Genomic DNA, 18094 nt, shown 5'->3' with positions numbered 1-18094 from the left:
TAGCCTCATTGCTACATGGAAGCATTGATGGAATATACAATTTACAACGCACAGAAGACACGGATGATGTTGAGATATCAGGTTTATGCGTTTGGAAGAGCTTTACAAAAACAACAGTATATACATCTCCATGTCTGAGATAATTCAGTCTTTGCCCTTTTATAGCGAACTTTACTTTCTAATGTAGGCGCTGCGTCTGAATGACGGTGTTTTCAGTGATACTTCCGTTTTTCTACAACCCAGTTTGATGACTTGCTGTCCCGCATTAGTACAAGGAAGGAGAAAATGAAAACAAGAAAGTTCAGGGGAAAACAATCAGATTCTCCTCCATGTTTGTTTTGGACAGCGCTTCTTCTTCTGCTTTGCTGTCAGTAGCAGTTACTGAAAAACACACTTACAGTGGTTGTTTGGTGAGAAACTATTTAAAATAGGTATTGGTGTTTTCTGCATTCCTGTTTGTTTTTATAAACAGCACCTTGAGCTGTTTTTTTTTTACATGAAAGGTGCTATATAAATAGAATTTATTTGAATTTGAATTTAAAAGGCAACCGGTTGTTACTGGGAAAATAACAAATTAGTGAGCCTATTCATGTTTATAGAAAATCAAATATAAGTGAAGTAATGGTGCCAAAACGAGCAGTTTAACCACATACAACCAAATCATTAATTACATGACAATGGTTTCTACAGTTTAAAAAAGAAAGTTGACTCTGCGTTGACCTCAAAAAATTACGGTAGTGGCAACCAACCGCTTACCATCAGCTCCGCTCCTTACCTCTAAGAAAACACCCACTTGTTTCTGATTGGAGGGATCATTATACAGGCAGATAATATAACAAATAAAATTCCAGAATTTACAAAATGAAACACATAGGTGAGACTGTGGGGTGAAAGAAAATGTTATAAGATGCAAATCCAAACAAACTTGATTCCCAATTGAACTTAAAATAAGTTTTTTTGACAACACCCTACAAGTGGCCGTAAAAAGTTTAGCACAAATTGTACCTATTTATCTTTTAAAAATATGAAAGTATGTTTAACTTAAATAACTTATTTATATTTTAGTAGCTTAGTCTAGTTTTTGAAAGTTTGGACTAAGGCTACACAAGTCACTCCTGAGTATAAGTTGCACCCCTATGCTAAAATCGGCAACTTATACTCCAAAAAATACAGTAGTTATTCATGCTGACAATCCCTTTTTCACCTGCTTCTTCTATTATTATTATTATTTTTGCAACTGTAGATTATCCAAGTCTCACAAGCATTCCACAGAGCTGCAAAGGCAAGCCCAGCTTAAAAGTGGGGTCACTGGACTGGTGCTGAGGGGTCACACCTCTTATGTTAGAACAACATCCACCGGGAGTTCTACTTCATTTTTAAACTACAAATCCTAGAAAAACTGTTTAATGAAAGGCTGACGGAGATGGTGAGATTGCACACAGCGTGATGGGAGCTGGCTGCAGCTGTCAGAGCAGACCTGGCAGCGAATCACACTCAGCCTGGACAGATGTTACAAACTTGTTGCATGGCAAAACAGGAGGCTAGAAAGGAATGAATAAAGCATACTGGCAGCAACCACGAACAGTAGCAAAGACTATTTAAAACTGATAAAGAAACTTCCCAAAAGTCCCACTTCAATTATCTTTTGATCTATTGTAAAAGCTTTCCCAGTGGTCTTTTCTTTATGTTTATGGTGTTTTTTGGCAAATTAAAAAAAAACTGTGTTGTTTCCTAGGACATAGTTTCTGCAAAGTAGCAGGAGTTCATAAGGTATTCACCTCTGAGTTCTGGGCATGACTGTGAGCCTGCCCTCATTTCCCATCATCCATGTGTTTTAATCTTACTATCTTTATATAGTTCCTCCATCATGAGAAAAATGCTACAGGAATGTATTAAAAACACCAAAAAAAAAAAAAAATTTTCATTGAAGTGGGTCTTTAAATCTACAAAGAATTGCTCAGCTTAAATAAATAAATAAAAACAAAACTATAACATTTTTGAGCTTATGTGGCCCCTTATTTAAAATGAATTGCTTATGATGTCTGGATGTACAACTTTTCATCAGCATCTGCAGGGCTTCACCTGCCTGTGAATTCTGTTTAAGCAGCAAACTTATAACAAATGATCAGATAATGGAATGCACAGAATACAAAAGTATTTAGAAAAGTCAAACAATGTCTGCTTGTTGTTTGACATTGATATGATTGTAAGGCAGAGACTACACCAAACTATAATCAAGGACCCTTTCTGAGAATTATCTACAAAGACACACACTGTCTGGTGTGACACTGACTTTAGTGGCATGGCAGAACGCTGCGAATTTGCTCCCTTCCGCTCCACTGTCAACACTGCTCTGGTGAGATTTCCGTTGCGCTGTCAAAATGTGCGCAAACATTTCAGGTAACAATTTGTAAATGTGAAAGTACAGCTGTCAGGCTTTTCAGCACTTGTCAGTTTGTGCAAACAAAAATGCTTGTCATCAGACAAAAGAACTGTTCCTAAGAGATATCCATTTCCAGCTGGAACTCGTATTTAATGCAACACTTAGCTGAAAACAAAACTTTCTAGCATAAACATTGTTTTTTGTCTCGTGCATGATGATATCACATTCATAAGGAGGACTGTGTGGGCTGTGATGAGTAGATGAGTAGTGCACAGGGGGTGAGAACTGGAGTTGTTTAGTTTCATAGAAGTGCTTGCACCTGCTGGTGGGAGGCTGAAGAGAGCTCATAGAAACACTGGTGGAACAATAATAATGCGTCTCCAACAGAGGCAGAGTGAGAGGAGACCCGTGTGTGCACCACTGCACGCTGCATGGGCATGTGTGTACACCTGCAGCCAGATTGCCCCAGCTGCTCCCACACGGCACCACGAGCTATTCTGATCAGCAGGATAATAGTGCCCTCATCGCGTGGTTTCATAACGGAGGAACTCCGTGCAGAGGAAAAACCGGCTCAGTGACAGACACTGGCGAATCTGTGCAGTGTGTGGTGAGGCCTGCTGTGATGAGCCCAGCAAAATTGGAGCATTGCTTCTTCTCACTGCCACGTCTTTACAGAGTGCTCCATGTAGAATAACAGACCAGGACAGTTGCTCCTTCCAAAACGTTCTTAACCTTTCTGTAGGCAACTTCTTCTAACTGTTACATGAGTGTGAGTCCACACAAGAGCTATATAAATATGAATATAAATCAGGCTATATACAATAAATTGAAATGAACTTAGCATCCCAATGTTTATAATTTCAGCCTTATGATTGTTTTTCCTCTTTTGACTTATCGCGTTATAGTTGCCACAGTGAAACAGCTCGTGATTGTTTTTGTTAAATTCTAAATACTTTTTTTTCCTCCCTATTGGTAACTTTTGTGTTGAGTTTCAAATTGATTGTTAGTCAATTATTCATGTCTTGGGATGTTACATTAACATTTTGGCTTTACATGGAGGAACATTATTTAGATGTCTGCTGTCATACTGAAAGCATGAAGCTCTTATTTTAAAAAATCAAATCCAATGAAAATGTATTTGTATAGCAATTTTCCAACTAATGTGACTCAAAGTGCCTTACATAAAAACATTTTCTAATTTTAAAAAACAAAAGCAAGACAAAAACCCATCACACAAAAAGAAAAAAATATATATATAAACCACTTACAATGCCCCCCCCCCCCACACACACACACACACACATACACACACAACATAGTAATGCATTAAATGATTGACTAATAAGATGCAAAGTAGAAGAAAAGTAGAAGTAGGAATAAAAGCACAAATTAAGAAAACAGTTGGTCAGTTTTAGGACTATGCAGATAAAACTGAACTTGAGATAATAACACAAACTGTTAACCCTTTTACACCAGACCTTTAGCTCCAGTATTGACATTCTTTCAACTACCGGTACTTTAATTATTCAATTGTTCATACAATTAATGCGATGCCGGTGGATTCTGAATTGGAGAAAAGCAGCCTTGCACTGATATGCAACACTTTACAGGTCGTGAAGTGCAATACAATCGACGTAAATCAGCTATATCGCATGGAAAAGAGACTTAGCTCTGTTATTCGGTGCAAAACTGATAAGCAAAGCTGCCTTTATTCTGGTCAGAATCAGTTGATTCACATTGATCGGAGAGTTACAGTAAGTCAAAGAGCATGTGTTATTTAGGTGTCATCAGTTACATTTTCATTGTTAAAGGGTTGAGCTTATTTTAATCGTAGTTTTGCTTTTTGGAGTATTTCACTTCTATTTTTTGGATTTTTTTTAAATTTTATTTTAGTAGGTCTCTTACAGTTAGTGTATACGTTTTGTTAAAAGACCTTTTATTCTTTTTAAGATATTTCTTTCTGAGGCATTTCTTCTGTATATACCACTACTACAGTAGACAAATAAATAAAGTATGAGGCTCACATAATGTTCTTGCAATACCTGCTAGCACAAGTCGGCATTTCCTTTTTTCTATAAATCTCATTTCCTGAAAAACTGTGGACAGCTGGACACGATCACAGAGGACAGAGATAGAGTAAACTCTGGACCAGGACCTTTTCTGTTATAGCTAATGCAGACAGACAGTCCACACCCCCATTTGCATGTGGTCAATACAGAATCAACACCTTTAGACTTGGAGAGGGAACTGAAGATAACTCGCCCAAGTCAAGACTGAAACAGAAAGCTCTTTTCTGCTTTGATGTGACCATCTTTAAAGCTACAACACTAAGCATCTCTGTCTTTTTATTAGAGATTTTCACCTGCTTATTCACAGTCTTCTTAATCCCAACTCAGAGACAAATCTTTTCATTTTAGGTTTGCTCACAGACAGTTTTTTTTTTACAGAAAAGAGGAAAAAATGACAAGGTTTCAAACAGTTTATGTCTGAACCCTTATCCCCCATTAAACTTACTCCAATCATGAACTGCAGCAGGTTGTAACCGCTCAATGTTTAACATCAATGCTGTCAATACTCTGTGTAAAGATTGTACAACTGCTGTGGGACACTATAGACCACAGACATACAGTCCCATTGTAGCAATATTAGATGAATATATCCTTTTGTGTACAGAAAAGAAGGTCAATAAAGAGATTCAAAGACCTTATCTATATTTCTGCGATCAAACATTCACTGCTTTGTGTGACTTTATTATCTGTATCTTAAATCTACAACATTTAAATCAGTTTAGCTGGAAGGAAATGTGTCTTTTTCATTTAGCTTTTTGGGTCAATGTGACAACAAACCGACTAAAATAAATTCCAATTCATTGAATTCTTGTTTTCACTCCTCTTCATCCTCCCTGCTCTTTCTTCTGTCTTTTTATGACCTTGACTTTCTTTTATTTCTGCCTCTCTTTGTTTGTACTGTTTGAGTATAATTGATGATAGAGTTTGTCTTACAACTTCAATCCACTACTAAAACTTTTTCAAAATACCTTTGGTGGGAATTGTAATTTTAGTGTCAAGAACAGACTCACAAACTTTAAATGTATTGAGTCATGAGCCCTAATTCTCATCATCTTTGCACCAAATTAAGTTTAAAAAAACATTTAAAACCAGAGCTCAAAATTTAGTAAAAAATAAATTGAATAATTTCCATTTTTCCATTGTTTTTCTTAAAAAAAAATAATACAACCAAAGTATGATGCGCTGTTAAATTGTTAAGGGATTCAAGGTAATGTTATTTGTCCATTGATTCAATTTTGATCCTAACATTCACAAGAATTAAATACCTTTAACTATATAAAAAAATTGTGTTGATGAAAACGATTCATCCATCAGAAAACCAGAAGACAAATCCATCATTTTTTGTGATAACATGCAGGATATATTTTACACTGATCCAATATAAAACCTTCTAAGGTTTTGAAACAAAGACACCTTTATTGTAGTTTGTTTCAAGTCTCGAATTGGGTGGCTGTAAAAGGGCTTTGTCTGGAAGTGGCTCCAGAGAGTACTCTGCACTGGGCTTCTTAACTCGTAGCGACTGTTAACCTCCCAATCCATCACTTGAGAGAAGCCCTGATGTGGGAAACCAGCTTCTTCCATTAGAGCTCTGACAGAGCCTAATTCCTGTCCTTGCACTCACCCTATCTCTCTGTGGCCCTGCATTTCTCAGTCACAGTAATGACATCCGCTGCCTCCTTCTGCTCCTGCAGACCCTAGACCACTAAACAAGACCTTTATATTAACAACAATATGCGTTCACGCCGCCTTCTCTTTTCAGATCCACTCCAATGAAAATAAAACTTTTTGGTGTTTTAAGCATGTTCTTTTATCATTTTTCTCATGATAGAGGACATGTATAAGGGAAATTAAGCTTAAAACTGCATTTCCGAGCATTTCTTTGTTCAAATCAATGTGAATTAGGAGTATATGAAAATAAAAATGCGGTAGGTGCTACAATTGGAGGGTAAATAGATCCATGTATGTCGTCGTTTTCCAATTGTCACGCTAGCATCTGGCTCAGAATTATACAGCTGAATAGCTCCAACTTTGCTCGCCATTTCTGTTGCACCGCTAATATTATATTAGGGGTGAGATGGGCTGTAAGCTAGCGCAAGGGCGTGTAAACAAAGAGATGATGGAAAATGAGGATTGCTCTGCACTTTTTTTTTTTACTTTGGCTTGGAAATGCTGCTAAGATAGATAAAAAGATGATCAGACTGGGTGGGACTTTAAATGCATATTTGTTGTCTCTTAGTCAAGTATGTTTGAGTAATGAGAGGGTTTTACTTTGGTGTTGTTGTGAATTAGCAGACACACACATAGAGGAGGGACCAACTCTTCTTATGGCCTAAACACATAACACTTATGGGAATAGAGACATTGTAAATGAGCTTCACACACCAATTGCTGTCATTTCTGGGCAGTTATTGTGCACTTTTAAATAATTCACAAAGCTGCTCTTTTGAAGACAGGGAAAAATCTGCTGAGTCCACGCTCCAGCCAGAGGAATTTTGGAGCCAAACACCATCAATCGCCCATACATTCAATTGTTGCCACCTTGGCAGTTCATAAATCTTAAGTAACCCCAGTTCAGTGATAAAACAAGCCAGTTTTCTGTCAACAATTATTGTTTATTATTTTACTGGAGAGCTGGCAGCTGTTGAGATCTGCTATATTTATCCTCCAGATTGCATTCCATTTATAAAACACACTTTCACGTCGGGGAGGACTCTGCTAGGGGGACAGGAGACGTATTAGTGTGAATGCTGGGGGACAAATTTAGGCTGTTCCAAGCCGTCCGGGGAATAAAGATGCTTGCAGTTTAAGTAAGAGTTGGAGCTGTCAGAAGTGCACACATGGTTTAGACAGTGATCTTATTCTTGGGTATTGGGGCAGAACTGTGGCAGTGTTCCCTGTCATTCCGTGGCATCCCTGTGTTCCTGCTCACCCATGGGAATTGAGCGGTGTGTCACTGAGAGCAGCATCTATGAGGCAAAAAATACATGGTGGTGACTAGTAGCCTGGCCCATTTCCCCCTCTTTTTCTTATTTTCTCCTGTATTTTACTTTAGGCGAACTAGGTTGCCGCTTTGTATTTCCTCATGCCCTTTGCCAACCAAAGCAGATGGAAAGAAACCTCATAAAAACAGCTTAAAGCTTTCCAACTTTGCAACAAAAAAAGGAAAAATAAACTTCCTACACCTCATAAAAAGAAAACAGAACCAGCGCGTTTGTTCATTCAAGCTGCATTTAAAGTGGCATATTTTTTTCCCTTCTGTTTTCCCTAAAATGACGGTCAGTAACAGTAAGATGAAAGAGCGCTCTCTGTGCTAAAATGATCCACCAGGATTAAATCCTGAGCAAATCAAAAAAATGACATTAGAATAAGCAGCCAAAATCCAGGAGGATCAAGGCGATTCGATTTTATAGAAACCTGCTCCAGATTTCGCCGTTCCGCCGTCTGTTCTTCCAGATGCAGACTCTTCCCGACAACACCTATCGCCCAGAAATAAATAAACAAGCACGAGAAGAAAACTGCACAGCAACATCAGTTAAGGAGGCTCAAGAGGCAATGGAGCACAGTGCTGAGATATTGTAAACACGGGCCATGTGTCACAATCCACCGGCTGAAAGCAGCATAGACTTAATGCTCTTCCCTGGAAAACTTGAATAATTAAAAGCTTATCTCTGCCACACAAAACAGCACCTTGCACCTCTATTGTGAGCCTCCCAATTATTTTTTTTTAAATGATGCAAGCTTGTAATGGCTTGAATGCATTTCATAAGTGAGGACCACGGCAGGGCAGCAGTGTTTTTAGAAAGGGAAAACAGAAAAATGTCAAGGACTTTGGTCTCATTCAGAACACTTAAATGTAGATGTAGTGTGTGGGAGGGGCTGTGTGTGTGTGTGTGTGTGTGTGGGGGGGGGGGGGGGGGGTTGTTCTGACCAAAAATTAGTTTTAATTTGACGAAGGAAGCTGCAAGCACAGCAGGACTTCTATTTTTTATTGTTGACAGAGATCAAAAATAGGTGATAAAATGCAATTGGTCATGTCTAATCTCATATCTCTCTTCTGAGGTCAAAACAAGACCAGGCTGGTTTAAGGGACTGAGATGAAGACCATCCTAATATTTTTTTTACTAATATCAGTATAATGACATCTGTATGATGAAAACCTTGCAATACAAGCCATCCAATTTACTGATCTGAAATGTTTATCAATCTTTGATATTCTCTGGAAAATCCTATTTTAAGGCCCACTCTGATTAATTTTTTAATTTTTTAGCTATTTTAAAAACGTTTCGAGTGTTCTTAATTAGACAAAATGAAAAACAACCATTTTTTTTATATGACATAGTTTCTGCAGCATGGCAGTAGTTCATTAGAATTTCCCTTCTGAGTTGTGGGTGGAACTGTTAGAGCAGAACAACTCCTCCACCCCCTTCCCCTCCCCACTGCTGATAACTCAGAGTAGAGAGCTTGTGACCCGCCCAGCGTATTTACAAAGTCAAAAATAAGCTCTTCTTCAAACAGCCTTTTAGTTTGCTCCTGATTTAAACGATTTGAATAAAAAAAATACTCAGAAAAGTAATTTTGTGTTTAATTTGCTTAATATGTGTCCCCCATCGGAAAAAACACAAAATTCACGCTTTTCATCGAAGTGGGTATTTAAACTTTTTAATTGAAATATTCATTCATTCATCTTCTTTCGTTTGTTCCCTTTCGGGGTCACGGGCCTGCCGGAGACTATCCCGGCCACTTATGGGCAAAGGCAGGGGACACCTTGAACAGGTCGCCAGTCTGTTGCAGGGTCACAACCACACACCCATTCACACCTATGGACAATTTAGAGTTGCCAATTAACCTATGAAGCATGTTTTTGGACGGTGGGAGGAAGCCGGAGACCCCGAAGAGAACCATGCTTGCTTGAGGAGAACATGCAAACTCCACACAGAAAGGTCCCCCATTGATGTTATAGTTCAGATCCCCTAGCTGGGACTTGAACTGGGGGCCTTCTTGCTGTGAGGCAAGAGCTAACCACTGTGCCACCGTGCAGCCCTATATATATCGAAATAGCTTTATCTTATCATTTTGTTCTATAAATATGCCATAAGGTAGGTTCTGGTGCTTCTGAGACATATTTGAACACAAAGATACCCCATTATGAATCACCTTTTCCAAAATTAGTTATTGTAAATCTAAACAAAATTACATCCATCCCTCTACTTTGGTTTGAGTGGCTCATGTGGTTTCTAAATGGCTCTGTAGTTGCCATATTAAATTGCCAAACTAAACTGTCATGTGATTCCAGCAGGCTGGCCCAATTACCGTGTTCCCTTAAAATTAACCGGAACCATGTCAGATGTCTAAGAACAGATAGCAGTAGCCGGAACACGGACACGTGAGATATTACACGCACCAAGCTCAGATGGGATTGTGACAAGAGCTTGTCTCATTAACGCCAAAACTGGGGGAGCTGCAGAGCAAAAGGTGAGTGGGAGCCATAGGGACAGGAGCCTCAAAAGGTAAAGGTGATAGATGTGCCCTGTCTTCATCAGATTACCTGCTGGTTGTTTTTTTAATCTGTCTCGCCACACCATGCAGGAACTTCTACCTGGGAGCATCTTTAAACCTGCAAACTCTAGATTGAATTTGCTGATGTCTTCATGTCATGGTATTTGTGTGCTTGGGGTCAGGAGACCTTGCATTCGCGAGGTATTCTACCCAAGGCCATCCCTGTGATTGTGAGGGCATGCGAAATCCAAATGACATCCCGGCTCCTTTGATTTTCCGATAACATGAAGAGAAACTATGCGTGTCATAGACATCACCTTCCACATTTTCTTGGCCCCTTCTCTGTTTCAATGAAAGTGCCACTTCATACTCTCAATGCCAAAAGGGCAGATGCACAGGTGCTGTTCCTACTGAAGTGCTGTCCTCAGCACACAAAGGCAACGTCGCCTGGGGAGGATATCTCTAGAAAGGGGAGAACTGACAGCAAAAGGAAAGCACCTGGGATCATTGTCAACAGGATCCTGGACTCTGTCACCCGCCACCCCCCACTCACTTCTTCCCTTCTGTCTCCTAAGATTCATGGCATTCTAGCTGACAATGACCTTTAAACTCCAATTAGCCACTTAATCACAAATTAATTATTAATAATAGAAAAACCAACAGGGCTTAGGTTGTTTGTCTCCTTCACCTCATTACCATCCACTAATGACCATCCTTGCATCTCATTTACACAACAAAGGACGAGGGAAAAAACATTTGTACAATAATCCTGTATTTTTTTTAGAACACATAGATGAGCTGATTTTTCTAGATTTCCACAGCAATTTTCACTGGTGGCTCCCACTGATGTCCTGTTTTTGTGTAGATTTAATCAATCAGGTGTATCTTTAGACTGCAAAAACACAACCCCTTCCTTCAAAGCAGGAATATCTGACCTCCAATTGACCACCAAAACTAAAAAGATTCACAGAAGAGGAAAAAACTATTTTTTTGTAAAAAGGGAGAGGATCTGCACTAGTAAAACTGTCTTCTCTGATCATTCTCTCACAATAAATATTTGTCATCTTTTGTTCAGTGTCCCATGATTAAACCCTGTCAGAGTCTTATGCTGAAACACTCCAGGGTATTTTGTAGTAAATGAATGACTTTTGGGTTTCAAGAATCTCCTCTGGCTAAATTGGGCATTTGGGATGCAGTGCAGAGCCTAAGGCCCACTGTCTGGGAGTCTAATAATGTAACCCAGCTCTGCAATAATTGGAAATTGTTCTATGTCAGTTATCTTTCACTCTGTTTTCCAAGATAATTTAGGGGAACAACATTTGAGATGTTTTTTTTTTCCTCTATTTTCTTATGTACTGACTAGTCTTGAAGTTGAGTCATGGCATCTCTACTCAAAGTCCCACTCTTATCATCCTTTGGTCTATTTTAAAAGCGTTCCCAGTGGTCTTTTAATCGGGATTATGCAATTTTTTAATAAAAATAAATAAATAAATAAACTGTCATTTACTACATAGGACTGTAGTTCAGTTGGTCTAGAGAGTAAGCCCTCCCCCATTTCCAATCCATCTGTTTACCTGTTCTCCTGCTAGTTTACAGCCCATCACAATCCAAACCTGACATTACTGGTGCAAAAAAAATAGTGAACAATATTGGAGCTGTCCAGCCGTACAGTTTTAAGCCAGATTCCAGCTCAGATGAGGAAAACAAAGACTTACATGGACCTAGACGTCTACAAGTGGATGCATCAGAATGGAGGGGGCGGACAGGTCATAATTCACACCTAGAAGGCTTTTGCAAGGACATATTTTTGTCTGCTCCTTATTCACAATGATTTTAATAAAGAAATACTCAGAAATGCATTTAATCTTAATTTTCTATATACATTTTCTCCACCATGAGAAAATGCCTCAAGAACATGTTAAAAACACACACACAAAAATGGAGTTTTCATCGGAGTGGGTTTTTAAAATAGTTTTTCTTAAAATGTGTTTCCTCTAATCAAAAGTGGCTCCTTCAGTGGCACATAGTAATAAAATGTTGTGTTCAAGTGATTTATTTATTTACTTTAATTTAAAAATTAAAAATAAAATAATATTTTTAAATTTTAATATTAAATTCATTTTAAAAATGTGCATTGTATCATTATTATATTTTTTGCCTCACTCTGCATTATTGCCCTTCGTTTCTGTTCAGATGTCCTTTTCACCTAACCTCCTGTCATCTGTCCACATTGCCTTTTAGCAGAGGAACAAGTCACCCTGTAAAGAACAGCAGTACAGAGCTGACAGGGAGGGATGTCACAGAGCCAACGCAGAGCATTAGGGCGATGAATATGTGAGGAATCAACACTTTTGATACTGTAACCTTGTGATCTTTGGAAAACATTTGTGCAAAACTATTTCAGAATCTCTTTTGAGGCAACTGTTTGTGGATTTTGAATTAAATACATCTACATTGCTAAAAAAAAATGCTGACTATCTATTCTGCAGTTTCGCTTCATAATCTTCAAAACAGCACTGATGGTTCAGAGCCGGAACTCGTTGATTTTAAAGTGGAGCATAGCTGGGACGCTGAGGAGTGGAGGTGACAGGTGATTCCTTTGGTGCTGAAGTTACTGATTGAAAATCTTTCAATCCAGACTGCAAGTTTTGAAAACCACATGAGCAATGTGCAACTCTTGGAGTTGATGCATGCATTTACATCTCCTTTTCGAAATGTGTCCGAGTCACAGCAGATTTTTTCCCCTGAGTATTCTATTAAATCTCTGCAGCTGGAAGATTAGGAAATAAATTAAGTTGTATTTTCATGTAAAGGTTCAAATTTTGAACTAATTGGCATTCATACATTTATTGATGTGTTTGCGTTTATGCACAAACATAGGGCTTGCATAATCTGCAGTGTTGTTGCAATTTTCCATGTTCTCTTTCAGCTGAATTCTATTAAAGTGTTTCTGCTGCATTAAATGAATTCAGCCAAAATGAATTCCCTAATTAGACATATCTTGCAAGTCTGATATTTACAAAAAGCAAATGCTGCCTTTTGTGTGGATGTGTTTGCAAAAATGTATGCAAGCACGATTGTTTTGTGATTTTATAGGCAACCAATTTTACAACGAGGAATAAAGCCCAATTTATCAGGATTCCCAATGAACAGCAGAAAATTGCAGCTTTAAAGAAAAATAAAAATCACATAACATTTCATTAGGATTAACGTGTGTTTAAACATGACATATTTACACACTATAAAACTCTGTTTGTCTGCTCGTTTGGTTTGTATTGAGTGTGAACTTTTCCAAGAGTACTTATGTGCTGATTGCTCCACTTGTTGGTCAAATATACTGAGGGTGGTGCATTACAGCTTAAAAAAAAAAAATCATGGAGGTCTTGCATGCAGCCTTTGTTTCTATAATTGTTCTCTTGTGATTGTTACAAGCTCCTGAGGATCACTTTTGAACAGCAGCTGTTTCCAGGTCTGTTTCTCTCTTACTCTCTGGTTAGTGGCACAAAAATGGGGCAGGATGACCCTTCATCTTTTGGCTGTTGATATTTACATTGTCCGTAGGACCAAGAGCTGGCCCTGTTCCACATATCAAATCAAGTTTGTGAAACTATGGGCCAGAACTAAAACTTCTGCTTATAGTTCAACTCCGATAATGTTTTAAGCTATCTTAAAAGCACTCCCAGTGGTCTTTTATTTATAATTATGTGGTTTTAGGATATAGTTGAGTGGCAGTTCATTAGAAATTTGCCTCCAAGTTGTAGGCGGGACCATTGGCGTGAAGCAACTCTGCTCCCATTCTGCTAATCCATTACTGAGAGCTCCCTGTTTACACTATGTTACAGCCCCTCACAACCTCAACCTAACATTACTGGTGTAACAAAACTGGTGAACAATATTGGAGCCATCCAGTTTTGTTGCCAGATACCAGCTTGGATGAGGAAAACAAACACAAACATCTTGTTGCATCAGAATAGAACTGAGCAGGGAGCTTGTGGCTTGCTTTAATAGCTTTTACGTCACACCTATAAGCTTTTTCCAATGACATTTCTGCGTCTGCTCCTCACTTACAACAACTTTATTAAAGAAATACTCAGAAAACAAATTATAATCTGAATTTTCTTTATTCGTGTCCCCTATCCTGAGAAGAAAATGCCACAAGAACATGTTAAAAACACCAAAAACACCATTCTCATTGGAGTAGGTCTTTAATTCAGCTCAATTCTATGAGTGGGTTTGACATAGTTTAGTTTTTTTGCTTTTTATTCTTCCCTTCTCTAGCTCCAAAAGTTGTTTTTTTATGTTTTCAAAAATGCATTTTGTGTTTTCTCTAGCCATACTGTATTTCTCGCTGCTCATGTTGTCCATGGCTCATGGATTCTAGTGACTCACATGTCTGTTTATTCCCTTAAATGCCTGGCTACGGTCCTTTGTAAGCTTCAAAAAGGCTAATGATGTTTGAAATTGGGCTGGGTTTCATATCGCAATCAATTTCCGTTAAAAAAGTGGACCGAGACCACCTCTACAGACAGGTGATTTCATGCCAGTCTACATGTTCCAGACTATTAAAACAAAGTGGTACGTTTGAGTCAAATCAAGCAAAGCAAATTAATCCTACGTAGAGAAAAAAAAAGGCACAAGGGATAATGCCCTCCTGGAACAAATGCTCTGCAGTCTTTAAAGATGGTCTACCATCTATTATCCCCAAGATGCCCTTTTTTTTCTGTGACACAAGCACTAAGGTGGGACCTCAGTTCATTGAAGCCCACACTGGGCTGCTGGTCAGCCTGGATCTGCACAGAGGATAGCCAATAATGCCCTCACAAAAAGAATACATCTGACAGAGTGAAGGCTTTCAATGTCTGCTGCCCTAAAGCCAAGCAGCCAACAGGGCCTGAAGAGGAAGAGGAGTAGAGGAAAAATGAAGAAGAGGATCAGACTTTGCACAAAATAAAAGTCCAATGTAAAAATTTGACATTGAGAAAAATGGGGGGGAAATGGAAGACAGCTTTAATTACTCATTATCAATTCAATAAAAGCCCTTAACTTATCAAGAAGCACAAACATTGTAACACTGGATATGCAATAGCATATGTCTCAACAATTTTTGCCTCTAGGCTTCTAAAGTATTTACATGATCAGAAAAATACACCATCCTTTTGTTAAACACATGTTGCAGCCATATGTTTATAAAATTCTTGCAGTTTGCACCCGACATTCAGACTTATAAACACCAGCTGCAACCCTGCTCCATGTTTGGTAAATCCCATTGCATTTGATATTTACATATTTTCTGTTTTACTGCTCCCAGTGTTTTGAGCATTCTGCCAGAAATGCCCAGATTATTTTTCAGCAGCAAATCTGCTGAATGGATTGCGTGCACCATTTTCCATGCAATAGTCTAAAACTTCAGTAAATTATGGCCCTGTTTTAGTATATCAGACTAATTTATAGCTGACAAAGTTTGACGTCACACATAATGTACAAAAATCAAAGCTTTTTATATGTTGCTTCTTACTACCAAATGAAATATTAAAAATCTAGAATCTGCGCTGTATTAAAGCCAAAGTAAAGCATATATCAAAATACCCTTTTTAACTAAGAAACTGTACAAGAGAGGCATTATCAGACCTCACTCATTGGATGATTAGGTTTGCTGACCTTTTCATCCAGAAGTTATTTGTGATAGCAATCTCTTCTGACAGAAGATATCTCTTTAAGCTTCTGGCCACAGCCTCTGCAAAAGTTGGCGATTGCTCAATCAACTCTGTACCACAACTTGGGCAAAGCTTTCCCTCTTCTCAAACATCATCCAGTCACTGATGTCCCAGAATACCTTTTCCAGTTTCTTATTTAGTTTCATTTTTTAACATTTTTATTTGATTTATGGATTTTTGTTTTGTTTTGAAATGCTTTTCTTTCGTTAACTTTGGTTTCTGCAATTTTGTTTTGACTTTTAAAATGTAAATATTTTTTCTGCTTTTTTTTTTTTTTTTTTTTTTTTACATGTTTTTGTGTTGTGTGATTTGTTGATGTAAATTGGCATTTCAGGGCCATCCTACATTTCAGATACGCTTTGCAGAACCAACATTATCTACACAACACCTGCTACCTCATTTGTTTTTAATCTTACTTTAGAGTCTCACTTCAACTAAAGTCATGTGATTTTTTATTCTTTTGTTATTTTCACAGAATAATACATTTACAAGCAATCTGGTTATGACTATTTTATAAGTTTAAACGTTTCTTGACCAATTCTATTTTTATGTGCTAAAAACAATAAAATGTCAAAACAGTAGCTTTTTACTGAATTCCATATCATACTTTTATACTAATTGAATTAGCATGCTTCGATGACAGGAACAGAAACTCACCCAACAACCTAAAAAAGTTTTAATAGTTTGAAGCCCTGCAGGTCTTAGTGAATAGGTCAAGAGATGCATTTAAAATGATTGACTAGGTGCCTCCACAAACTAAATCTTAAATTAGTCTCATCCAACAAACCAGGATATCATTTAACATCAATTTTAGCACTGCCAAAAGAGAGGAAATGCAGTGAGGACATCTTGCCCCATAGTCTCAGAGCTGCTCTGACAAACCTTTCCATGTGCCGTCTCTGTGGCTGACTGCTTCTGAGGGAAACAGAGTTGGTGAAAACACGGGCGTAGAAGGAAAGACAGAGGTGGAGTGATGTGTGCTCGCATGCCTGGGTAAATTCACAGACGTCCAAAAGCAGGCGTGCTCCATTATTAACCGTTTAAAAGAAAGGCAGAAAAGGGAGAATCACAAATGAAACTTTAATTAGAAACGAGGACCCAAGATCAAATAATACAGCAATATTAAGGAATTGCCGTAAACTGTCACTGATCATACTTTGCAACAACAATCAATCACACAAAATAAAATGCTTACAAAGTGTGAAGAAATCCCATGAATAGGGATAATCATCCAGATATAACCTGTTTATGTGGAGGTGGGAATGTTTTATTTGTTTATGAATGCATCTGTTATAGCAATTGCAGTGTCCCTCCCTCTGTTAGGTTCACTTAAATGTTTTGTTTTTGTTTTAGGTGCAAAAAAAAAAAAGGATTCACTAAAGAACAGCTCCTGCCAAAGCTGACGCATTTTTTCTCACCATTTTAGACTCAGACATGTTTGAAAACTGAGCTTTGGCAGACTTGCGAAATGTGTGCTTTGAAGTCATTCATCTCGAATTAAGTGATTTTTCTGCCCGGCACTGGGGAGAGCTAAGAAAACTGATCCAGATACAAAAAGATCGCACCCAAGCAAAGACAGGGCATGTTTGGATTACAAAATTGTTGGATGCAAATGACCTCTGCACCTTCCACTTCTCTATTTAGCCATCAGCTGGAGCAAAAAACGAATGCTGACTGTGGACAGGCTTTTCACTGACGATTGTTGATTTTGTGTTATTCCTTTGAGTGTTTAGTGTGGCCCAAAACTGAAAAATTTGCTACAACTTCAATATTAAAAAAAAAATCTAAATGTGTAAAGAATCTCATAGTCTAAATAAGTTCATGTTGATTTTAAGTCATCAAAATGTAAGTGTAGATTTGAAGCCTTTCCCCAAAGTTGATGCTGCTTTAAAAAGGCATCAATGCATATTTCAGCTGTTGAAACAACAAAAATTGATCTTATGGCAGCAAAGAAAACGTGTCTGCCTTCAGGGTACATGGCAGAAACAAACATGCTCTAAAAAGATGGTTTTCCACAAGACAGGCTAGATAAACACAAACACAAAGTGACTTGTGGGTGTTTTTCTGTGACCTCCAACAAGGATGTTGCCTTTTCTTGTGTAATATCAAATCTGACTCTTGTTTAATTTAGAAACAATCCCAAAAAAAATAAAATAAAATGAAAAAGCCAGCCAATAGTTTTACTTTCCTGACATGCTATCATATAAAGCAAAATGTAGCTTCTGGACTGGAGTCAAGGGCTGCTGGTCTCTCAGGGATGTGCAGTGAACACAGAAAAATGAGAAACAGTTTAATTCCACTATTATTCTGGTCTGTCATAATAGCACAGTGGGATCATGCAGGACTGTAATTCATTCTCATTAGAGGTCCTCCTCTCCCCACTGTGCAGACAGTTATCCAGATCTAAAGCCAATTAAAGACTAGAGTAAAAG

At 38.1% G+C, this 18094-nt stretch overlaps 2 protein-coding genes across 3 annotated transcripts in view; both read right to left on the bottom strand.

Annotated features, from left to right (window-relative positions):
- The window catches only part of LOC144981407 (uncharacterized), a 227076-nt gene that overhangs the window by 76898 nt on the left and 132084 nt on the right, over window positions 1-18094 (bottom strand). The window lies entirely within an intron of this gene.
- The window catches only part of rtn4rl1b (reticulon 4 receptor-like 1b), a 183546-nt gene that overhangs the window by 164777 nt on the left and 675 nt on the right, over window positions 1-18094 (bottom strand). The gene's annotated exons all lie outside the window — the stretch shown is intronic.

This window comes from Oryzias latipes, chromosome 13 (genome assembly GCF_053564925.1).
Source record: "Oryzias latipes strain Hd-rR chromosome 13, Olatipes_Hd-rR_3.1".
Classification (NCBI taxonomy): Eukaryota; Metazoa; Chordata; class Actinopteri; order Beloniformes; family Adrianichthyidae; genus Oryzias; species Oryzias latipes.
The sequence above is the reverse complement of the archived record's forward strand: the minus strand, read 5'-3'. Positions and strand labels throughout refer to the sequence as shown.